Genomic DNA, 26,795 nt, shown 5'->3' on the forward strand with positions numbered 1-26,795 from the left:
TTTTTCTGACAGCATCAGATGTGAAGATTGCCCAAAAGCTGAGGCAGTTTTGCACTCTTTTATCCTAATGTCCATTTGTAGTATCTAATGAAGTAGACTGCAGCCTATGAAAGCTCATGCCTCGCTGAACAAGTACCTCCCTGTCTTACCTTCAGCGTAACTTCCCTATTTTTCAGTGGAATCTGAAATCTGAAGAACCAAGAAGGAAATTATCTTTTGCACCACACGAGGAGTTAAAATAGTCCCATTCAACTGAAGGCAAATAGTTGTCAATGAAGTGCATTAAATATATATATATTCTTAAACGTATATGTAATTCAGAATGAAAATCTCTCTCTCATACTTCCCTCTGGATTTCATTGTCATTCAAGTGAAAACCAACAATAAGGCCCTTCATGACAGACTTGTCCTTCCAGGACAAATGAAGAAAGGGGACTCACAACATAAGGGATTTGGTAATTAAGATAACTTTTATCTCAGCAAAAGAGCCGCCTAAAGCCGACCAGACACAAGAACGTGGACCTATTCCCTGAGGCCCCAGTTAACTGAAATTAACTGTCCAGGTCCCCAAAGTCTTGCAGATTCCTATATGGATTTCAGCAAATTTAGAATTTTCCTTTATTTTTAATTATTTAAAAAGAAAATATTACAATTTTTCAAATGGAAAGGGAACCAAAGTTTGGAAAGACTATTCCATGATGCAAAAAACTATTAATAGCAAATTATAGCTAAGTGTCTGTAACTTAATTCCCTGTATTTAAAAAGGAAAAAAGTTGTAAACATCTCCAAGTCCAGAATATTTAAAATAAATAAGAATGAAAAAATGCTGTACTATCTTTTCCACCATAATTGGAAGTGGCAAACAGGGAATCCAACACCAAAGACAACACGTTTATTTACCCTTTGAAGTTGATTGGTGCGCTAAGTGTACTTTCTTGATGCCTCAGCTACTTTCCCAACTGAATTTTCAAATAATAAAGGCTCAATTTACAAATTTGATAGCATGAGCAGTACTGATAGGTTGCTACTATCTGTCATATTATTGGGAGTATCTGCACCTTTGTCCCCTTTCTTGTCTTTCTGGGTGTTTTTACATGTGCAACTAACATTCCTGAATTTTCTGCGCAGAAAATTCACATGCATTAAACTGTGCTCCTGCACGCATTTGAACTTGTTCCCATCAGGAGAAAATTTGCTCCCATTGGGAGAAGTTCAGTCTAGGGCTGTTCCTTCCCTGCTCTTCCCCCCTGAAGTAGCCAGAGGGAGCTCCAGGCTCTCCCAGGTGCCAGCCCCAAGCTGGCAGAGGGTACAGGGGCTGGTCCCAATCTCTGCAGTGTAGGGGATAGTTGTCCCAGCTGCTAGGCAGCTGCCTTCCAGCCATGTGGAGATCAGGATGGGTCCCAATCTCCTGGCAGGGACAACTGTCCCTGCCCTGTGGGAGTTGGGTCAGGTCCTCATTTTCACATGGATGGCAGGCAGCATCCTGCCAAGCTGGGACAGCTCTCCCCACCACCCGTAGTCCCCTGCTGCCTAGGTTAACTAGGAGCAATTTGCTTCCAGTCATCATCTATATATGAGCGTCAGCACATTAGTTTAATGCACTGATTTCTAGTACCTGTGTCTACAGGTACTAGAAAATGGTGCATTAGATTAATGTGCTGCACAGTAATTGTTGTGCATGTGTAGATAGTGACACTTTACTATTCATTAGATTAGTCTAATGCACAGTAAAGCGTCTCATGTAGACACACACTCTGCTGCTTGCCCTGCTTTCACTGACCTTAGATCAAATTTTATAATTCTGCTTCTTCTAGTTGAGATTCTGTGAACCTTAGAATTAGAAAAAAAGGTTTATTTTACAGTCAGAACATAGCATTTAAGAGACATAAAAAGTTACCTAAGAGCTCACTATCTCCTGATGATAATCTAGACAAGTCTAAATTCTTCTGGTGGTGTCTATGTGGGTATCCCATTACCCTGTATATCAATCTTATTTTCTCTTGAGGATGTGTCTTTTTAAACCTGCCACAGGTCTTCTGATCCACCATGTCCATATTTGCTTGTTAGGATGTTGTTTGTTAATAACTCATAAATGCTTTCTGAAAGGCACTTGATAGATAAACTTTGAATCATTGTTTTTTCTTCCTGTTTTTATGACCCTAGTAAACCACTCTATTAATGCAGCAGATATGCTAGTAATAAGTTCACATACAGTATTCACATCTTACTGCAGAGCAGCTCTAAATCTGTCCCATCATCTTGCCATAATGGTTTCTGGTCATCTGGGATACCTGGGCCATTTCTTTTCTGCACATTTAGCCAGAAGAGTTGGTTGCACGCAGACAGAAGTAGACACTACAGTCTTTTCAAGAGTAATACAGTAGACTAGCTTCCCTGTGCACTCCCCAGAATTCTTCTGCTAAGATAGAAAACTCTTCTGATCTCCACACTCCAAAATCTTTCAAATAGCCAGACTTCCTCCAGGACATTTTAAAACTTCATTAATGAAAAAGACTCTTGTGTCCTATTACTGCCCACAGGTGAAATAGATTAAAAGCACATTTACTTTATTCAGTAGCATTATCAGCAACTGCAGAATGTCTTAAATTATTTTCTTCAAGAAGGCAGACAAATGGAGAAAATATGCACTGCTATCTGCTCTATACACCAAGATTCTCATAGTACCAATGAAGTAGCTGAATCTCACTAATGGAAAAATGATAACTGGGGGTGAGGGGGTGGAGGGCAGAAATATGGTGTTGTCATTCAGGCGGGGGGGTGTTTATTATGCGTAATGTCTTGATACTCTGTGATATCGTGTATGTTTATCATGGCGCTATTTTGTGTAATGTAAATTCAGAGATGAATAGTCACATTAACCTTTTGGAGATCATAAGACAAATTAGCCCATATGAAAGTGGTATAATAAAGTAATAAAATTATTTTTAGTGAAATAGAACAGCTTTAGTTTTTTTGTTTATCCAATGGTTTGACCATCAAATGAACAATAAACTAATCAGCAAAGATTTACAGCAGCTTATGCATGAACAAATGCATGCAATAAAACCTCTCTTGACATTTCATCCAAGTAATGGAGATGTGCAATTACAGAGATGATAATAAGACATTTTAAAAAGTGCTTGAAAATTGTTCCAAAACTAATTTCAGTGTCAAAAACAGAGCTCCTGTTCCTTCAAACAAAATTTAAATGCATAGAGGCATCCAATTCAATCTCCTGAAAGGTACTAAATTAAGGAACATTTTTTCCCCATGCTATTAATAAACTTTCAAGTTTAGTGCTATCAACATAAAACAAAAACATAAATTATAATGGGAAATGAATGGACCAAAAGGAAAAATAAGCAATAAAATCCATGTTACTGAGACCATTACAAATGCCTCTACAAACTTCAGATACCTAAAGCGGAATCCTATTTCACTTTATGTGCTTAAATGGTCATTTTCCAGCTGCATTAGTAGCATTTTGGCAATCCTATTCCCCATGCAATGTGGACATGTTAAATATCTGCTTGGCTATTAAGTAAGTCCAGTACCCAATGCTTTGAAATGCTTTGACAGTGTATGTATGCAACTCTGTATGCATGTTTGCTGGGGCAGTATGGCTAGGGACAGAAAATATACATAAACTGGTATTAGTGATCAGAAACTGATTCAAATCTGTGACACAACAGAAGTTCAGTACACATAAGCTATTGTTAAAACGGCCAAAGCCAGTTTAAGATAAAACTGGATGGATGTAGTATCAGACTTAACTGATTTAAGTTAAATTGGTTTGTTGAACTTCTGTCCCAGATCCCTTCCACATTCAAGTTAACTCACAGTCCCCCAGCATCCCAGGATGCTTTGCGTCTCTCCTGCAACACCCCCCCTCCAGAATAAAAATGAATTTCTGTTCACTTGCTTATCAGCTCAAATCTACACAGTTTAGACTAACTTGTGAAGATCGAATCCATTCAGTCTCGAACTTTTTGACTACCTGTACTTATCCTCAAAGTTACAAAATTCTACTTGGCAAAAACCCATGATGGCAGATGACCCTAACAAGTGGTTGTATAGGGACCTTGTCCAAGAATCAAGAGAGACAGATTCTAGACTCATCCTCAAACAGAGGAGGAACCATATCCCTCTGATGTTACAGATTCATTAGAGACCATAGGTTAAGCATTTTGTAGTCCCTGCTCCAGATCTCCCCTTGAAACTCACTCCCCTGGACAGTTATGAGAGGGAGATCTGTAGGGCCAGGAAGAAGACAAGATAAAGGAAACAGCTGCTACCCAAGAACGGAAGGGGGTGAGGTTGTGTTATTGCCAGATTCCTTGCTAGAATGGGACAGAAGCCTCCCCAGTGTTCTCTTTCCACCTTTTACAATGTATATTGAATTCACTTTCATAGATTCATAGAACTTCATAGATTTCATAGACATTAGGGCTGGAAGGAACCTCGGAAGATCATCGAGTCCAGCCCCCTGCCCGAGGGGCAGGAAGTCAGCTGGGATCATAGGATCCCAGCAAGATAAGCATCCAAATTTCTCTTAAAGGTGTTCAATGTAGGTGCTTGAACCACCTCCAATGGCAGGCTATTCCAGACCTTGGGGGCCCGGGCAGTAAAGAAATTCTTTCTTATGTCCAGCCTGAAACAGTCTTGCAGGAGTTTATAACCGTTCAACCTCGTCATCCCTTGGGGCGCTCTGGTGAACAAACGTTCCCCCAGATACTGGTGGTCACCTCTGATAAACTTATAGGTGGCCATCAGATCACCCCTGAGCCTGTGCTTTTCCAGGCTAAAGAGCCCCACAGCTCTCAGCCTGTCATCATAAGGTCTGTTTTCCTGACCTCTGATCATGCACGTGGCTCTTCTCTGGACTCTATCAAGCTTCTCCACATCCTTTTTGAATTGTGGGGCCCAAAACTGGATACAGTACTCCAGCTACTGCCTCACCAAGGCCGAGCACAAGGGGAGAATGATGTCCTGGGATTTCCTTGAGAAGCATCTATGGATGCAAGCCAGCATTTTGCTCGCTTTACTAGCCACAGCATCACATTTGAGGTGCATATTCATCTTGTGGTCAATGATGACCCCCAAGTCTCTTTCTTCCATAGTGCTAGCCAGCATAGCACTGCTGGGCCTAGAAGGATGCTGCACGGTTTCCCTCCCAAGGTGGAGAACCTTGCATTTTTCAGTGTTAAACACCAACAGGTTCTCGTCCACATGTTTGCTGAGCCTGTCCAGGTCAGCCTTGCTCAGCTTCAAAAGAACGATAGGAAGAGGAACTGGATAATGCCTAACCTGTAACTTAGTGGTTAGAGCACTATGCTGGGAAATCAGAGAAATGGAGTCTTAAACACCCTCTAGATGAGGCTGCCTTAGAAACTCGGCTTCCACTTACTGTCCTAAACCACTTCGCTTTTGGGACTATAACAAACGTGGGTCCTCAACCCCATGCTAATAATGGGGTTTACCTAGCTGCAATTTAATGACCTATGCTTACCCAGGCCAGGATTATACAGAGCCACTTGGATCTACTGGACATGCTCAGTAGATGTGTGAATACTTATGAGTTCATATTGCAAAATAGGATAAAAAACTATGAAAATACAAAAACTGCATTTTTGAGGCTAGAAATCTACCTTTTTGGCATGTAAAGGGAGATAGAGTTATGGCCATAATGTATTCTTATTCAGCTGAAATAGCACTTTTGAAATTTTTTTTAAAAAAGAAAAATCACTCATTCTTCCTTAAAATAAAAAATAAATATTGTAATAGGATTTTTTTTCTTTTGAAAGGCCAATACTAGTTCGTCAGATACAGGTTCAATGGGGAAAATGTCTAAAATACCCCCTCTTGGCTGCATGTACACAATACACTTTACTCAAGATTAAAGCAAATTACTGCACACTAAGCATCAACATCTACATATGCAGATGCTTACTGCACAGTAATTTGCTCTAATCATGAGTAAATTTCCTACCTGTAGATACAAGTAGCAAATTTACTCATAAATAATTACTGCATGGTACGGAACGTATAGATGGCTGACTGGGATCAAATGTGCTCCTGGTTAGCTGAGCAGCAGGGGACAGGAAATGCTCCCCGTGCCTGAAAGCTGCCTGCTATCAGGGTGGGCTTTCCCACCAGAGCCCGGGCAGGGACAATGTCCCTCTACCCCAGCAGCAGGGAACTCCCAGAACCCACTCTGCAATCATGATCAGGGAGCAGGGATTGGGAGATTCTTATCCCCGAGCCCCAGCTTCGTGACCATGGAGCGGGAACTGGGAGATTCTTATCTCTTGGTGTAGTTGCAGAGCCAAGGCTGGAAGATAAAAATCTCTAAGCCCCTGCTCCACAGTCAAGGAGCTGGGGCTGGAAGATAAGAATCTCCCAGCCCTACCTCTGCAGCAGTGGAGCTGGGAGATAAGATTTTCCCAGGCCCTGCTCCACAGTCACGATCACAGAGCAGGGGCTGTGAGCTCCATGCTTCTGGGGCAGGGGGACATTGTCCCCACCCAGTCTCCTGTGGCAGAACCCACCCCAGCAGCAGGCAGCTCACTGGAACAGGAAGCAATGTCCCAGCCCTCAGCAGAAGAAAACTGTCTCCTGGCCTATGCTCCCTGCTCTGCCAGCCCCTGGGCTAGCACCCAGGGGGAGCCTAGAGCTGCCTCGGACTGCTGCAGGGGGCCAGTGCAGGGGCTAGAAGGGGTGGAAGCAGACTGTTGCCATGAGCAGCAAATCTGTTCCCGCTTCCCTACATGTATAGACACCTGCCCGGGGTAGGTTTACTACCCAGAGCATTTGCATGTGTAGACGCACCCCTTGAAAATGTAATGCTATTACAATACTTGAAATTGATAAGAATAACCAAACTGAAATTATCAAGTGCAAATTTTAAACCAAATTCCTAAATACTAATTTTCTTGCATTTCCAAAATAGGGTTATCTATTGCAATTTACAACCTGCAGAGGGACAATCTCAATTTGGTCATCATCAGCAAAATGATGTAGCTTTGTGATAAGGTGTTTTTATCTATCACCTTTAATTGCTGCCTCCAACCCACACTAAACCTGAGCCATTTGGAAAGGTCCCCATTTTTAATAAAATATTAAAAATGAGATTCCTGTTTTTTAATCATTCTTAACTCTGCAGCCCAAATCTAGGCAACCTATAAATATTGAGAGATTAACTCTTAAATATACTGAGGTGCCAGAAAGTTTAATAAACGCACTCTCTACACATACACATTACTTATTGATAATGCAGCTGAAGAACTCCTATTATATCCTTAGACAAAGATTTTTAAAAAATACTTTTAAATGTTGCATATTTTAAAAGTTCTGTTCCATCACACTGCAAAATTTGATCATAAAAATAACATGAAATTGTACTACCGACATTCACCTCCCATCTGCCTTCCCCTTGCACACACTAACTTTATTATCCTCCATGTCACATCTATATTAAATTTAAAGAGTTTAGGGCAGAGACCATTCTTCATACTTTTATTAGAAGGTATCTAGTGCAATTTTGTATCCCCCAGTCTTGGCCCCAATAGCGTTAGCAGGGTGGAGGCATGTCAACTGCTGTAGCTAGTGGCACACAAGGGAATAATGTAGCTGCCTTTGATTCCCCGACCTGAATGACCAGGTACTCATTTGCCGTTGGGTAAAGCTGGGGACAGCTTTTGGCATATGTGAGTAGTAGAGCTTGAACTCACATCTCTGGAGTCATAGCAAGACACTTCCATTGCTTTGCCACTGCATCCCAATTTTTTGTGTTTTACACTGAATAACAGAAAGAGCAGAGATTTTTAAAGATTTCACAGCTGAAACCTTAAATTTCAAAATTCAGACAAGACAAACAGAAAAGCAAAATCCACTATATTTCTGGCCTCAGTACCCTCTTTGAAATCCCGGACTCGGACTTCTCCAAGACTACCTTTTCTTTATTCTGTTCCGAGCAGCTGAAGGGAGCGTAATCTGCCTGGCTAATTTCCTGCTGGGCTAGGCCAAGATGGTACCCCTTAAAAGCTGCAGAAACCAGCTCATGGGAACCAGCTCTGATAATACCCTCCAACTCTTCTGCTTCTTGGTTCAGGCATGTATCACATTTAAATTTGGATGTTTTACCTTGCAACCAAATATGGACCAATTTCTGTCATGAGGGGCCATCAAAGGAGCACTCTTCAAGGCAGAATATGAATAGCTATTCCAGAGGTGGCCAAACTGTGGGTCAGGAGCTGCATGTGGCTCGCCAGCATGGTATGTGCAGCTTGCCAAAAACTGGCCAAAGCCCCACCCACTTTTTCTGGGACTGCCAGTTCAGGTGCCAGGCTGCCAAGGCTGGGGCTACAGCCTTGCTGCTTATCCTGGGGTGTGCTCCACACAGGGAAGCTGGAGTGGCTCCAGGTCACTCAGCACCTCCACCCCTCCCAGAGAATCAGATGTCGCTCCCAGGCTGAGTAACTTGGGCCACCCCTGAGCTATTCGTACGTGTTTAACACCATGAAGGTCAGTGGCAAGGGGAGGGTGTTTCTGTCTCTGGTGATATGGTGCTTTTGTTCCTGACAATTGTTTTATGCTCACTAGGAGGGCTACACATTTTTGCAACTTCACCTTATTTTTTATACTTTTATAAGGGTTTTAAAAGTCTCTCTCTCTCTACACATACACACGCACGTGTGCTAATATATCACAGTAACACTATACATAGATACAGTGTTAATTCCAAGAAACTGTGTATAACATGGTTATCTGAAGGCACTTGAAAGTCAGCTGTTTTGAACAAATGAAGAAGTGAAATGAAAATATCCACAACAGCAACAAGCAAAAGGGAGCACAAGCAAAACCTCCAATTTAGTGGGAAAAAAAAGAAAGAATAAATCAATGTCATTTAGTGTCAAATGAATCCACCTAGAGAATGCTACAGTCATCCATTATTGTCAGTGCTTGTTTAATTTATTGAACAGTTGAGGGTTTGGAATGGAATAAAGTTGATCATCCAGGGGTTGCTGTAAATTTATGATACCAAGATGCTCACTTAACATGTGTGAAAACAACCCGTGAAAGCACCATCAGTGTCCTCATTTCTTACAGAAACAGATACTGTATAGTATGTCAAGTCTGAAACATCAGGACAATGTGCATCAAATCATGTTGACAGTTAACTGACATCAAAGGGAGTTGCATGCATGAGACTAAGGGCAAAATTTGCTTCTGTTCCTTCCTATACATTTGTCATTATTCATTCTCTTCTTCAGATGTACAAATGCAAAATATAAGCAACTTGATATATTTTGGTACAAGTATAGCTTTTCCTTATGTATTTTCATCAGGATTCAGTGAGAGATGTTTAAAGGAGGAGAAGCATCAGAGTAAAGTATTAAAACAGACCTGTAGGAGGAGGCATTAATGTCTGTTGGGAATAGTTGCCTACGGTGGCTGTTCCTTTTCTGCTATGAAGAAACATCTTTCATGGTTTGCCAGAGTTTTAAAATTTATCTTTTTACTTGCTTCAGCACATAATCTAGGGCTTCTTTATTCTTCTCTTCGTCTGAGGTGACAGCAACAAAGTTCTGTGGAGCAGCAGCAAAGCACCAACACGTAAGAGATTTCAGAAACTCTTAAGAGTATAGCAGCACAACACAGTAACATGCTGTCTTGAAGCATTGGAGTTACATGTGGCAATTTTTCTATTTGTTACAACAAAGAAAAAGCCACCCACTTATTTCAGAAAGGAAATGGTCACCAGAAAAAAACAATTATTTTTCAGCAGTTAGCACAGTTAATTTGTAAGACACCACAGATATATCCTAGTCTGCTTCCATAGGGCTAGTGATTAGTACCATTGTAAGACAGTTTTGTGTGGGGGGGGGAAGTTAGTTGTGAGGGTGAGCACTGTACATATCATATTCTAGAACCTTTTTGGCAGACGTGCCACTGTTACGCAAATTGCCAATTGCTCAAATCACAAGCGAGACTTTATAAAGTGGGATAAGGCAAGGTGCCATGTTTATTGATCACATGAGTTAGGTTCAGGCACACCATTCATACAAACACACACAAATCATCATACACATCATTACACACAGGCATACACATACACAAAACAACCATTTCATCCACACACACACCAGATACGGTTACCAGCAATAGTTGCTCAATATCAGCCCAGGGTGGCCAACCCGGGCTTACTGAGTAGATGATGATGATTTGAAGATAGCAGGTTTGAGGATAACAGCTGGAGTGGGGTGAACAGATGCATCTGTGCTCCAATGAAACAGCAGTAGAGAAAGAGACTCACCCAACTTGGCATTTTCAAAGTGTTCTTTTATAGGGATTGGCATCCTTTGTTTCAGTGCTTTAGGGTTTTTCCATACCCAGCTTCTGTTTTTGCAGTTGTTCTTCTTTTGTCTTCAGCTTATCTTACCCTTGGAATGTTTTTGCTGCGTGTCTGGCAGGATGGGTGCATTTCTTCTCCTCATTATCTTCTTTGTGCCTAGGCCTAAATGGGATTCTTCAGCCATTCATTAATAAGTTTACTGACTGGTAACTTACATTTGGCACCTTGTTGCTTACATAAACAGTTAAATCTTCTTCTTCCATCTCTATGCCATTCTCTCACCATTCACCCTTTTACACACACTCATACATAAAGGCTATGCAGTTTATTCACTTCTGTCAAGCAGAAGGATACAAAATGGACTTTTCAAGTTGCATAAAGGACAAGACTAACATAATCTTGGTGTTGTCCAAGGGTGCCACTCCAATCTCTTTCCCGTGCCTGGGTACTTCTGGCACCCAGCCTGGTAATTCCCTGCCCAATCTGCCACATGCCACACACAGAGGCTGTCACTTGTGGCATGCATGGGCCAGGTTGGCCACCCCTGTTCTAGAAAACAAGCATGTGCTAGAGTGTACTTAATGTGTAACACAGAATTCAGTTTAGGTTTAACAGTTGATCCCTCACTATGCTTTTGACTTAAAATTAACTTGATACAGAAAGAAAAGTTCTTCAGATTTTCTGTCTTTAGAAGGAGACTTTATTTCTAAGCATATGTGCATTACTCATATAACGGTATGCATATTGTGTCAATCTAATCATTTTATTAAATGACTGAGGCTTTTAAGACAGTCTGTATTGCATTTAAGGCAGTCCTGATTGATGTGAGCCAAAATCTGAGACAAAAGAGCACAGCCCTACAACACATACAGCCCTTCCAAGTTGGATTACTGCTCAGTAGCTAGGAAGAACATGATTGGACATTAACTTGAATTAGTCACTATTAACTCAAACAGAAGGGGGTGGGGGATGAAGAAGAGTTAGCATACTTTATCTCTCATACTTCACAGGTACTTAGTGAGACAATGGAATGATAGATCTGTAGGATCTGGGAACAAAAAGGCTTTCTCCTGGGAGAAATGTGATGTCTGTTTAGGCCAGGGGTGGGCATTTATTTGGCCACAAGGGCCACATGGACTTTTGGGTGAGCCATTGCAGGCGGGTCAGCACTCCTCCCCACGCCAAACAACTCATCACAATTCCCTACATGGGCCCCTGATCAAGGTGTTCAGGAGTGGTAGGGGTGGGCAAAGCTGAGATTACAGGGTAAAGTTATGGGGCAGAGATGCTCTGGGACCTAGTCTGAGCCATGATCTGCTGCTCACACACCCTTGTAATAGGCATGGGTTCTGTGGGCAGGGGCATGCAGCGAGCATATCACAGCTCTGCCCCACCTCAGCCCCACAGTGTCAGCACCCCATGATCCCAGTCCTGGCCACATCACATCTCTGCACCCACCTGTGGATCCTGCCTGCACAGATCCCCAGAGCGGCTGGGCAGGAAGCTGTATCTGGGGCCAGGGCCAGGATTTTGGGGCAGTGACAGCATGGGGCCGGGGCTCAGCTGGAAGCCACCACTGGAACTTGTTGGGGAGCTGCAGCACCCCCAAGGAGAAGAGCAGTGCTGCTAGCTCTGTGGAGGATGCTTGAGAGGAATTTAGCCTCCTTTCCCCCTCCCCTTGCCCATCCCTTCCCCTAGCCTGGGGCGCACAGCCAAGAGGTGTGAGAGAAAGGGGGTGAAACTGGCAGCGACTCCACACCCTACCACTTTCAGCAGCCAAGACTGGGCCAGGGCTGGGAAAAGTGGGTAGCACTGGGACACCCCCATCGAGTTCCAGCCTACAACTCAGCCCAGGATAGCCACACACTGGCAGCAACCTCCACCCCCAATAATTTTGGCATGGGGTGGAGTGGCCCCTGGCCCCAGATACAGCTCCCTACCCAGCCACACATGGTCTCCATGGAGACTGGTCCCTAGCCTGGGTCCAGATGCAGCACCCTCATCAGGGCTTCCACCACTACTGCTGCCCCCACACTGCACCACGCCACTCTACGCCATGCTGAAGGGCGGGGGCCTGCTGCTACCAAATGGGCATTCTGGAGTGAGCTGCGGCCTGGCGTGGGATAGGAGTGTCCCACCACAATCCAGTGAGGCTAACAGACCCACCGCAGCCTTGGTAAATCACTCTGCAGACCAGATTTGGCCCATAGACCATATTTTGCCCACCCTGGGTTTAGACCCTGAAATATTAGGCTTTCAACTCAAAAGCAGAGAAGAAAGTAACAAACTGACAGAGAATGGCTATCACATAAAGGGTCAATAGGAAATGTCAGGTGTTTTGAAAATGGCCAGAAGGGGAAGAGGGTAAAATGCCAAATATGGAATACTATTGCTTCCAGCAGAAATCTCAGCAAGACTGACATACATGTAAAAATTATACACACACACACATGCACACGCATGCATGCATGCATGTGTGTTTATGTGTGTGTGTTTAAAAAACAAATAAACACACACACCTGGCAATGCTAGAGAGGGCTTAAAAGTAGTTTAGGAAGCAACAACATATTTCCAGTACATATGAGCCCAATCCTTGGAGTACATTTCTCACAAAACTTCCTCTGTGACCTCACTATTTTTGCACTCAAATTAAATCTACTTAATACTTTTAACAGGCAAAAATTCATAAGCTGACTGGACGCTAAGAACCAAGGACTAAACACGCCCATTATATTTTGCCAACCTCCTGAAAACTTTCCACGCAGGAAAGGTGAAAATGACCCTCCTCCCTTTTGAGAGGCTTTGGTCTCCCAGCAATCAGCTTCTTTTCTTCTACTTTGTGTCTGCTACCCCTGAGAATTTCTTGCACTCCCCTCTCCCCTGCTGTTTTACACTATGCTGTACCTGACCTCCTGCAATCAGAGACCTGACAAAGAATGTCTTACATTCAAAAGCTTGTCTAACTTTATCCCAACATCACAGTTGGTCCAATAAAATATATCACCCTAAAAAATCCTCCCCTATCCTTAGAGGCATCTACTTGACTTTCCCTTATTATAGTTAGTTAAATGGAGATGCGATACAATTCTTTGCAGAGTGTGATGGTATGGAAAATTTCCAAAAAAAATTCTGCAACGACTAACTTCCAACCATCTTTATAACTAATACTGACATTTTAAAGCCCTTTAAAACATGTTATGACTACCTGAAGCAAGCACCTGCTGATCAATCCTGGTAGCATATATTACAGACAGTACTTTAGTATCTGGAACAAATCAAGAAAATAATTTTCCTACCACATAAAACATTAAGAAAGGAGTTCTTCTCATCTCAACCTCCTGAAGCACAACCTGCCAAAAATGTAATGAACTTTTAGTTGTTTGTAATTAGTGCATTAGTTTGATATTTTTCCACTACCATATGGTAAAGTACCTTTCAGCAGCAACCCCAAAATAGCTGAGATGGGTCAGGATGGAAAGATAAAGATAAAGCAACCAAATGCTATGTTTACTCATGAAATGGTCATGCCCATGCAATGGCTGCACACCTAAACATTGCCTCAAGATTTTGAAAAATAAATTATCTGTATAATAGTCACACCCAAATTGCTAAAGAACCAAATTCAAATGACATTTATCTTAAAAGACTTGATTTGTTGAAGAATGAAATATACCCACATAGGTAACTCGTGTCAGGTGATATATTAAGTTACACTGCATATTCATTCATGTCTGTAAGATAATGTACAGATAGATGTTTGAACATGGAATTACAACTTGTTTTAAGTGCTGATAGTTTCTCAGTCTTGCTCCAGGGTGCATCATTGCTACACACTAGTTTTGACAGAAAAAATTCAGGGGAAAAGCACAGTATTCTGTGCATATGTATGGAATACTCTTATTTTTCAATTTTTCCTTACACAATTCCTGTTTGATTAATAATAATATTTGGGTCTTTCTATTAAGAAAGCTGAAAGGTACAAAAGCACTGATGAAAAAGAAACATAGCTCATTAACCCCCTCTGGATCACGACCAAATTCAAAGTTAGTAATTCCATTCTGTCTAAAAAAAATCTCCTATTGTTCAACTAGATGAGGTATTCTTAGTTTTCTGTCTTATACTTGACAGAGTGTCTGAGACCCAGTGGCAACTGAAGTGATTTTTATATACAACTTTTACTTTGCAAAACAGATTGGGAAGTGCCAAGGTAATGCTTGTGAATGAAGTAAGCGGTATAAATCCTAAAATTAAGTGCAGCTCTGAGGTACACATTCAGGGCTCCTTAGGGTCACTCCCAAGCAGTCTTTGCTGCCTGTCTATCTCTGGTGTGTCAAATGAAAATAAGGAGGCAGAAGTTACTCAGTGGTGGTCCTTTGGTCAGTAGGAAGGTAGTAAAAACGTGTCCTTGGAAGAGCTATCTAGATGACCATCCAGAAGAGCTGCACTTGTGAAATACTGAAGTTGAGAGTGCTCAGAGCTGAACAAGACGGCCATAACTCAGAAGACTTAACAGAAGAAAATCCTAAATATAAAGGTATGAAAATACTCAGTTTTCAACAAAATAAAAGGAATATTTGAGACAGAGAACTTTGAATGCCCAAAAATTTCTATCAGGAGTATGACGGAGCAATGAATGAACAGCAGCATTTGTAAGGTTTGAAATTATATGGCTATGTGTAAAAAACTAAAACATTAAGTGAAAATCCAGTGGGCTTGAGAATCTGTAAGGGCAGCCAGCACCCATGACAAGTATCCTGAGCATCTACACAGACAGTCTGAGTCTTCTTTATGACTCCTCTCCTCCCTGATTACATGGCTTTTGCAGCCACTGGTAGCTCCATTATTTCTCTCTTCTGCTAACCTTCTCTCACCCCCCTCCCCAAGTGAGGGAAGAGGCACAGAGCAGAAGGTAATAGCATTCTGAGCATCATTAGCACTTTCCTTATAAGTTTCCAAGGAAACAATATGCCTGAAGCAACTGTTCCCCTGCTCCTCCTCTTCTCACTTCATTGTTGCATAGGCTACATTCCCCCACATTGGCTACATTCCCCTACATTGGCATAGGCTACATTACCCCACCTGCAACTATTTGCTGGGGCCCCATGTTCCATTTTTGTGCTGCTTTGCTCCCATGTGTCTGGCACAGTTCAGGGAAAGTTAATTTAGAGTGTTAATGTGAGTGTGGCTTTTCAAACAGACACTGTGGAGATGTTTAGAAATACAATGATGGAATGGTCCCTTTCCCTGAAAAAATATCAAATCTGAGTCTCAGCAAATAGGTCCAGATTTTTCCCCCACAGCAAACTGGGAAACAATACAATGGGGATAATATAAATGTGCTATGTATAAAGTACAGATGGATTTTATATTTTTTCAAGTTATATGTCTATGAATGGACCTTTATCATTTAAACAATGTTTCCTATAATTCATTATCATATTGAATAGGCTACTCTGTGTTTGTCCTTTAAATCTTTTCAAATATGAAAATCACAGGTTTAAATATAAAAGCATACATGTTATAGAATCCCATTCCTTGATTGTAAAGTGAAACAAGATCTTGATGTTTATGTGGTTAAATAGGATTTACACTTCTTGCCTTTGAGGTGCAGCCATAGATCATACTGTATTATTCATCTTGCTTACTCTCACTGTTCTCAATGAATTATTAAAATGTGTCTGCAAGTGTGCAGCCATTCACAAGAAGTTCCTTACAGAAAAGCAGAACAGATAAAAGTATTGAGATAAAACAAGTGACTCTATCAAACCACACACTGCTAGCATAGGAAAGGACACATTTTGCTAAATCCTCCTATCAGTTGCAGCATGACATCCTCATTGATTTCCATTCACACTTTGGAACCAATTCATCAAGTAGGTAAAAAAGTATAATTATTTATCTAAAGGCAAAAGAGTCACATGAAGCAGGGAAGTGTAACATTCTTAGTAAAAGAGCAGATGGGCTTCAAGAAGACTGAGGCAAGATCAGAGTGCAGTCAGAATGCAATTATTGGTATATGTAAAGTAAGACATAATAGGTATGTCTTTTTAAGATTGTGGAATAAATAATGGAGGGTGGAGAAGTGAGAAAGTGAGACCGAGACTGATTTAGATCTGGCTTCTAAGCAACTGGGAAGAGAATTCTGGAGTATGCAGGTGGTTTCACCACTACATCTCTGCAGAGTTTGCATGATTCTCCCTGTTATAAGATGCCATATGTGGCAGCCAGTAGAGGGCACTCCTGTACTGAGCTGCCCACCTCACTGCATGCAGCCAAATGCTAGGCTTCAAGTGCCTCCCTAAAGGAACCTATATATGGCCAACCCTCTTCCTGGAGCATACCCTCAATCCAGGGGTAGTGCTGCCACCACCCAGACTCTGGGATTTGTCTGGGCCCTGTGCGTCCCAGCACACACAGGCCCTGTAGACCTTGGGATCTTGGAGTGCTTCTATTAGCCTGAAGCATAGAAGGTAGCTTCCCTTAGTCAGTCGAGCAAAGGGAGCAAAAAGGCATGCCCAAACCCTCTCAAGCATGTACCAGAAGGCTGGCTACTGGATTGGTTTATTGGGTAGAGAAGGCAGGCTTGGGGATAGGTACAAGTCAGAGAAATATCAAAAGAACCCTGGAGCAAACGGAAATGACTTGGTAGCCTTTTGACAAGTGACTAAAACACTAGATTCTAAATTGCCTGATACATTTCATGTAAGTTACTCACAGTTCCATCCAGGAGCTGACTGAGCCTGCTCTAGAGGCTGCATGGCTAGCTGGCTGTGCAACCAAAACATGTTTTCCCCCCTTCCAGGAAGAAGGTACCTTATATATCCATGTCATGACCTCATCACTAAGTTGCCACCAGAAGCAGTCCCATTGGCAGCTGACCAGTGCTTCCAAATGATGTAAGACTGACCAGGTGAGAGAACTAGTCACATGACCTGCAAATTCAAACGGAAAGAAAGGGAGCAGGTCCCCCCTCCCTTAGGAATGTCTCCAGCCAAGGTCACAGCTCAGTGGTAAATGAAACAGATGGGGGGAGGGGCTGCCTGCTTACTGTGAGACAGACAGGGGAGGGTCGTGATTCTGAGACCAAGACTGATTTAAATCTGACTTCTAATAAACTAGGAAGAGAAATTTAGAGCACGCAGGTGGTTTCACCCCTACATGTCTGCAGAGTTTGCATGATTCTCTGCATTATAAGATGCCATATACAGCTGCTTATAATTTTGCCAAACTTTAAAAATTCAGTCTGAAATTTTCCAGCCCAGGTGTCTATTTTAGACTTAACAATTTGGGAATTTGCAGCAGCAGTGGTCATCCACTTCTGTGAAGAAAGTTAGGAGGAAATATGTTGTTTGGATGATGTTCAATTCTTAGAATCATTTTAATTAAGTAGCTCTACAACTCTATACTTCGGCACAGACCAGCTTGTAATTTGGGGGGTAGAGGGAGTCACTTTGTTTTCAGTTGTTTTCATGACAATGTCCTTAAATTTGGCCAAGTTATAAAACTAAAAGACCAACTTGCATATACTTAAGTAGAGTCTTGTCAGAGTTTGGCAGTATGTACTAAGTGGCACACTGCAATTCTTATGCTGACCAGACCATGGACAGATCCAGAGGCAATAAAACAGTATAGTCACACACTGCTTCTCACAGTGTAGCTTGGCTTCTGTGACTCCCAACAGGCCCAAACACCTGGGTACCCTGCAGAGTCCAGACCATGCCATGGGAGCAACAGCCAAAGATATTAAGTCCCCAAAGCAAGTAAGAATCCTCTCCCTCCTTCTCCATGCTCAGTAGCCTCTCCCTTTCCTTCCCTTTTGTTCCCTTCCTCTCACCCCCCACCCACCACTGCAGTCCCTGACCAAACTAGATCCCAGTGCAGCCACCCCCTATAGCCATGGCTGAAGCAGGGCAGGAGTGGTTGGGACAGTGGAAGCAGCAGGCAAGTCTCCCTTTCCTGTGCCCAGAGGTGCACTGCAACCTCAACCATCTCACGGTCTGAGGGCTGGGGAACTGGATCTGGGGGTCAGATCCAAAGAGTAGTAGTTGATGGAAGCAAATCAACGTGGTGCAAAATGGCCAGTGGAGTCCCTCAGGGATCAGTACTTGGGCCAGTACTCTTCAACATCTTCATTAATGAAGATTTGAGTGTGAGCATTAGATGCGGACAAGCAAAGTTCACAGACAACACTAAACTGGGGGAAGGCGGTCACACTGGAAGACAGGCTGAGGATACAGGCTGACCTGGATATGCTCACAAGGTGGGTAGACCAAGACCTGACGGCATTCAATGTAGAAAAGTACAGGGTGCTCCACCTTGGGAGGAAAAACCAGCATCACACTTATAGGCATGGCAGTACTTTGAGCACTAGCACCGTGACCGAAAGAGACTTGGGGGTCTTTATTGACCACAAGATGAACATGAGCCACCAATGTGATGCTATAGCCAGCAAAGCAAACGAAACACTGGCATGCATCCACCCATGCAAAACCAGGGGCATCATCCTCCCACTGTACTCGGCCTAGGTGAGGTTGCAGCTGGAGTACTGCATCCAGTTTTGGGCCCCCCACTTCAGGATAGACATGGATAAGCTTGAGCGAGTCCAAAGGAGAGCCACTTATATGATCAAAGGCCAAAAGAGCAAGCCTTATGAGGACAGGCTGAGGGACATGGGACTCTTCAGCATGGAAAAGAGAAGGCTCAGGGGTGACTTGGTGGCAGCCTATAAGTATATAAGGGGGGTACATCAGGACCTGGGAGAACAGTTGTTCACCAGGGCTCCCCAAGGGATAACAAGGTCTAATAGCCACAAACTCCTGGAAAGCCAGTTTAGACTGGACATAAGGAAAAAACTTCTTTAAAGTCCGAGTGTCCAGGGTCTGGAATAGACTCCCCCCAGAGGTGGTGCAAGCACCTACTCTGGATTCATTCAAAAGGTGTTTGAATGTTTATCTTGCTGGGATCATTTGACCCCAGCAGACTTTCTGCATATGGCAGGAGGGCTGGACGCAAAGATTTCATGCAGTCCCTTCCAGACCCTAATGTCTATGCAGTCTATGAAGACAAGTGGGAGACCGGGAAGTGTCACTGAGCACAGAGGGGAGGAGAAAGGGTGCTGAATGTTGGATGGGGGTGGTCTGCCCCATGCTCTGCCTACCTAAGGAGTGGGGAGCTGAAAGCAGGAAGTCCAGCAACCCCTATAGCACCAGTTGCTGCTCCCACAGCCCTTTCAAAATCATGGATCCACCTGTGGACAAGACTGTGCATGCAGCATCTCTGCAGAGTGACTTAGTTCTCTCTGTCCTAGAGCTCAAAGGCAGAGGCACTTTCCATGACTGATCCTCCTGGAAGAAGCTATGGAAGCAGCAGTCAGTGAGGCTGAGAGCAAGGAGACAGTCAGTTTCAGTGCTGCTAATAGCACAGCACTGGCAGCAGTTGAGAGATTACTGGATTGCCTGGATGTCAGGCAATTTTCTGATTGGCAAATGAGCCCATTATATGCAACTTGGACTGTAATTGGTCTAAACCAAAAAATTTTTAAAAATAGTAATTCTATGTCAAACAACACAAAACATATATTTTTCTGAATCCTATATTCAAAGCCTACTTTTAAAACATTTACTTGAGCTCTTTTTGACTAAGGGACATTAGAATTTGCATACATCAAGGAGCAATACATCCATGAGCTCCTAGATAGTTCCTAATATGATGAAAACATTATAGTGTACGTGATTTAGATACCATATAAAAGATGATTCCAAAATATCTGAAATCTTTAACAATCTGTAAAATGGACCACATAAAAAAAATTACTTGGATTCCTACAAGTTAAGCACTAGTGTGCCTGTCCCTTAAAAAGCAATCCAGGTCCCACTGAGGGTCCCTAGGTGCCTAAGAAGAGTACCTCAGACCTTAGGTACCTCAGATTAGGATTCTAGATGGAATAGATTAGCAGGAAACCATCTAAAATCATCATACTCCTCCTACAGCTGCTTAGAGCCATCTAAGTCCCACTTTATAACTCTTATGATTTTTTTTTTTTAGATCCCGACCTGTCAGTGTTAGCTGTTTAACTTTCTGTAGAAGTGACCTAGCAGTAAAAGCCCCCACAGATTGCCACCTTTTTATGTACACTTTCAGTGTGCCTTCAGGGAGTGCTTCTCAAGTTGGTGATAGCAAGGTTTATGTGCTCTAAAAGGTAAATCTTATAAAGATTCAGTCAGGATAAGGTTTGGATTTTTTTTCTTTTTGAAGTAAAGGCACATGCCAAACCTTTAGCGATTCACCAAAAATCCAAAGCAAATATCCTTAGAGATACAATGTGTATGGATGTGGAACTTTTTGACCTAAAATACAATCCCTTAAAATGCCTCTCTGCTTTAATTCATGTCAACTGCACCTTGTGACAGCCTCTATACTGTACACGACAATTTTCAGCTTAGTGAATTGTATATGTAAGCTTCGTACCAGTGCTAATGGGAAAGTTGGGCATCTAATTCCCCTTGCACTGTACTAATAATTTATTTTATAGTTATAGGTGCTAAACTACTTCAATATATCTGAAAGCCTAATATTAAAATATCAAACAATCTAAGGGATTAATAAGAATTCTTTTGTTCTTTGTTCTTTCTTTATACCATCTGCTTATGTGCTATGCACCTGTAGTGCTAAAGCAAAGAGAAAAAGAATAGGTAAATAAAATGCAAACAGGTATACAATGTAGACAGAAAAATGTCTAGATTATAGGTTTTAGAAAGCCAAATATGCAATTATTAAACCCAAGCACCACAGGTATAAAGTCTTGAAAGCCATTAAGTACTCTGTGCATTTTCACAGTGGATAAGAGGCAAATCACTTAATACACATGCTTAATGGTAATTAATTACTTAAATTCTACAGTTTCCATAAACAAGAAAAATTCCTATGAGTGATTCTTAAGAGCAGTTCATAAAAAGCCCTACCTGTTCAGGGCCTCTCTGGGAAGGTGCTCCAGGGCTCTCTGCCCCATCGCGCTGCCACTGTGCCCTGAGTATGCCCCTTCTGTGTGTGCCCCAGGTGGTGTGTGATGAGTTGTTTGTGCAGGCTGAGGGATGATCCTCCTGGTGCCCCAGGCACACCTGTGCTCCTGGTTTGGGACCCTGAGCTACAATGGTGTGGGGGGGCAAGCCCAGGCTGCCCAACAACCTCCACCACCACCTGTGGCTGTGCTACATGTCCCTGGCCCCCCACTGCTCAGGAATACATTACTGCCAGCAGCGATGCCTTCCCCAGGGTGTGAGGGGCCTGTGCCTGCCTAACTGCAGGAACCCAAGGCCAGAGGAGTGTGGGTGGGCCACGCAGGGAGCAGGGGCAGAGGCCAAGACCAGGAAATGGGCAGGGACTGGAAAGGCCCTCCTCCAGTGCAGGATTTACCATGTGTCTGGGGCTGGCAAGGTTGACAGCTCAGCGCAGATCTCCCCATTGGCAAGCACGACCAGCTATGCCCAGTGTCTGTGGCCCACGCTGCGTGGCAGGCCAGCACCAGGCCAGGGCCCTCTCTGGGGAGGAGCTGGTACTGCTGGAAGCCAGTAGTGACATTGCCAGCCACTCCTCACAGTGGGGTCTCGGGCTGCACCAAGGGCCAGGCAGCTACTACTGGCCAGGGCTCCCCAACCTGCTAGTGGATGCAGCAGCTGGGGAGGGGGGAGTTGGGTGCTGAATGCCCAAGTTCTCCTCCTCTGGTGACGTGTCACCAGAGGAATCAGAACAAAGCAAAGGCTCAGGCAGGCTGCTCCTGCTGGTGACATTTCCAGGGGTACGGCCCGGGTCCCAGGGCACGAAAACTTGGGTCAGCTCCCACATAAAGGCCATGGTCTTGCAGGTACAACCAGACTAATGATTGTAGTCAGTCATGACCATCCACTGCGCCTGTAAGGCCTTGACATTAATGCGGCATTGCCGCACTGACCGGGAGTGCTCTTGTTCCTGCATGCCACCAAACAGGGCCTCATGAATGTGGGCATTTGAGCAGCCACCCCACATGAACTACCTCAGCACCTCGGCACCACCCCAGAGCAACATGAGGTCACCAACCTTCTCCCACTTCCAGCTGGAGGCCCAGGCAGTAGGCATGGGCATGCACATGTGGGCAGGGCTGGAGCTCAATAGGGAGGATGATGAGGACATGATGTCCCGCACTGGCTCTCTGGGCCCCGACTTGGCTGTCCCTGTGATGCCGGTCCTGGACAGCTGCTAGCAGTGCCTAGCACAGGGGCACAGCCAGAGACTGGGAGCCCTGCAGCAGAGGCAGTTTGTCACAGCACCTATAAGGACAAGAGACACTGCTGTGTGTGAGCAGAAGCAGAGAGCAGGTGCTGGCCCTGCTGCCAGAGGCAGCCAGCCAGCATCCCTGGGAGGTTATCAGGGCTGGGCAAGGGGTATAGCAAGCTGCAGACCTTTGTAAGACTCACCTGTGGGCCAAGCAGCAGCTCTGGAGAGGGGACAGACCAGGCAGAGGCAACCTTTTCTACCCAAAGGGCTGCCAAGGAACATCCCAGCCCTGGGCCAGGAGAACCTCCAGTCCAGAAGCCCTGGGACTGGGGTCAGGCTAAGGTGCATTAACACATCAAGTGTAGATGCACCCATCCAGTAGTATTAATGGATGCAGTATTACTTAATCACCTTACTGAAAGTTTACAATACAAAATGATCTTTATAGCTACACAAGCAGCTCTTTGGAGTACTGCTACTTTTAGATAGCAGCTGAAGTAGTCAAATGTTATGTATGGTGACGGACAATGGCTGACTAGCCAGCTACAGAAAAATGGAAACATTTTTCAGATCCCGTGGATTCTTTTACACTCTGTTTGTGTCTCTTTTTTGTTTTCCTTGTCTATTCTGTGACAGGCTATGATGCAGCCATCTGAGCAATCTAAATTGTGGAAATGTAGAATTCACTCATTTTGTGTAAGATTACAGATTGATATTTACATGATTGACTAACTAACACTTTGTTTTTATTGACTAATAGAGTTCATATATATCATGCTTGTTAAATGTTTCTGCAATGCTAGACAAAATATTTTTGTTTAAAGTACCATAGCAATTATCCCCTATCCTCCTATATGTTTCTAACATTTGAATTTTTTATATTATTCTTTAGAATTAATTAATGCAAGTTTTATATATTATTCTTCACCCTTCTAAAGTTCTCCATTCTTTTTACAAAGAACTTCCAATTACGTTTTTCCTTCAGCATTGTTGAAGATAAAATTTAAATTAAGAGCACTTGTATTTTCATCATCTAATAACATGGTCCTGACCTTGCTGGAAGAGACATCTTTCTTCCGGAAATCTATAACTATTGTTTCAGTACTATCCCCTGTGGATGTTGTTACTTCTCTGTATACTTTATCTGCAGAACTTTCATTTACAATGTAAAATAACATAAAGAACAAGCCACCAGTAAATCCCACTGGACAGCCTCTTTTTTTTCCTTTTCCACTGAAGGACAGATTGTTTCTGAAGAAATCACCACACAGTTCTGCATGACCTGCGTTATATGTCCTTGTCTTTTATTTTCTAATTTTAAAAAGAATGATTGTCATTTCTCTTTAGACTACTGGGTGGATTGATGTCAATATCTGTCTTCAGTATTTATGTGTGCGCGCATGTAATTTGTTTGATTTCAAGGTGAAGAAGTCAAAATCCCTAGTCTTTAGGTTTTTTCAATCCATTTGTCTTTTTTGTTAGATGTAAGCTTTTGCTGGTAAGGATGGATTGCCTGGTGGGGATGGGAGTGAGTGAAACTAGAGATCTGAGGGAATTGATCACATAATGGAAATACTTGTTAGGACACCCATGTGAGTGGCAAGTTTAGCTACTGCAGCAGTTATCTTTAAACAAAACCTCTTCATTCTCACTGAAGACCAGGAGTAACAGATAAATATAATTTTTCTTGCAAGATATTTTGCTTGCATTGTATTAGATCGTCCACAATTAAGGCCAAAATTATTTATGGTGTTATTGAAGTGAATGACTTAGATGTGATGTGTATTAACTGCAGTTTTGTTCAGTCATATTTCCACCAGGTGCTGCTGCCCAAATAACTAATTATCCATTAAACCCATGTAAAATGAATGTGGGATACAGAGTATCACTGATATCTACCTATCTGAGTCAAATTGTATCTGAATGAAATGAGGACTAAGGACCATCTTGGTTGAATGATTTTTGTGACTTCTTTTTAACTTGCACTAGTTTTCGGCTCATTACAATTCTGTTAATCAAATCAATCATTTTTCTAATACTTACTAATATTGCTTGAATTTCTGCTATCACTACTTAAAAGTACTATCAAGAAAGTTTCATCTGAACATAGCAAACTTTTCCTACGTAAAATATTTTTACTGAGTAACGATCCCTTAATGAAAATGTAAGAAACAAGATATATTTTTATCATTTTATTATTTTGGCATGCACATTGTAGCTTCATGGAGCTTCACACAAGAGTATGGGCTTTTTCATACAGATGGCACTTTAACACCTACTTCACTACAGTCTGCTACTAAACATTTGCTTAATGAAAGAATGCTAATAAGCTTTCTCTTATCAAGACCCATAGTTCTAAATGGAATCCCCTGTTGATTTGTAGATTTCAAAGCATTTAATATTATTAAGGTCTTTCTCTCTTCTAATTGCAGGCACATAATTGTCAAGGGAGTGTTTGCTCATGGATTGCTTCTCTAATTGTATGTTCACATGACCAACTTTCACAACAAGAATCACATCAATACACTTTTGCACTAGATAAATCCTCTAATAAAAAGCAAAGATTATGCAAAGGCAAGGATTTTAGTAGTGATATCTTTCATGGAACAAACTGCATAGTTGCATAGTTGACAGAGATATTAGGCAAGCTTTTGAGTAGCTTTTGGTGACAGTCCAGTCCTACTATAAGATTATGTAGGTCAGCTTTACCTGGATGGATAACATGGGTTGCAAGAAGTGAACTCCACACATCCCATTCCAAGAAAATAAACTTATAGTAAATAGGACATTTTCATTACATATTGGCAAACTCTATCTAATTTCAAACCTGTTTGAATATAAAGGGATGAAATTACATGAATATTTTCAAAAAAAATATGTAGACAGTGGGAGCAGTAATACTAACACATTTCTGTGCTTAGCTTCTCAGACTTTTGAACAGTAGCTGTGAAAAGAAATGTAAAGATCACCAGTGGCAGGACACAATAAATCACTGATAATATAACTGAGTGAAAACTTGTATCCTTGGAAAAGGAAAAATGCCATGGATCAGGGTTCCAGGGGTGGCCGTGATGCCCCCTGGAGGCTCTGCAACTGGGCCCACTCTGCCCCTAGGATACCTTCCTATCTCCCCTGCCACCCCTTGATGGAAATATAATGCTAAGAGTGTGGGAGGCTGCCCTGATCTTACTATAATGACCACCCAGATTGTGGTCATAGACTTGTGGGCCAGTTGCATGGCTCTTTACCTCCCCTACACTATGTCCTATGCCTCACAGATCCTTGAAGATGCCAGACCCCTTGGTCTCTCCTCTGGCCCCTCTCTGTGCCCTCAGACCCTTCAGTCTCACCCAACCTCTCCCTGGGCTACCAGGCCCCTCGGTCTCTCTTCTGGCCTCTCTCTGGTGTGTCAGGTCCTCTGTACCTTCCCAGCTGCTCTCCAGGCCTTCAAATCCATCTGGCCCTGTGCTCTATTCCCAGCTCTCATCCCCCTGCTCAGTCACTAGGACCTTCTGGTACCACCATGCTCCAGCACTCTATTCCTGGCCCCTCACTGGGCCACTGGACCCTTCCAATTCACTCTTTACTTTCCTGGCTGTTCTCCAGGTCCTTAGCCCCATCTGGCCCTACGCTGTATTCCCAGCCCCTCACTGGGCCTCTGGACCCATGTGGTCCCAGTTTTCCCTGGCCCCTCACTGGGCCTCTGGACCTACATAGTCCTAATCTCTCCTGCAAAGTGCTTTTCTGTTGGGGTGTGCTCCCTTTAGCCTTCCCCCTTCCATGAGGCAGTGGGAGCTAAGGCTTTCCAGTACCCATCCTTGACTTCCCTGGAGTGGCCCGTGTGTGGCATTTCATGAAGACTGCCCCACCACACCAACTAACTCCAATAGGGTGCAATTTTAGGCCTTACCCAGGACTGGTCTTCATGCCTACCTGATCTTGCTCATTCTATGCCCCTCCTGGGCTGCTAAACACCATGCCCCATGGCCCTGGCTTCATCTCCTACCCCAAGTCCTCCATCTCTAGCCCCAACTCACTTTCAGACTCATCAGACATTGTCATCCCAGGCTTCATGCCCCTTGACCCCTCCCTCTCTCAGCTGTGGCTTCCTTGGGACCTTTGGCCTCCTCTTCTAGGCCCTGGCCCCACCTCAAAGCCAGTTGAGAACTCCAGGCTCACCTGGCTCTGGCGG

This window comes from Alligator sinensis, unplaced genomic scaffold (assembly GCF_000455745.1).
Source record: "Alligator sinensis unplaced genomic scaffold, ASM45574v1 scaffold512_2, whole genome shotgun sequence".
NCBI classification, from domain to species: domain Eukaryota; kingdom Metazoa; phylum Chordata; order Crocodylia; family Alligatoridae; genus Alligator; species Alligator sinensis.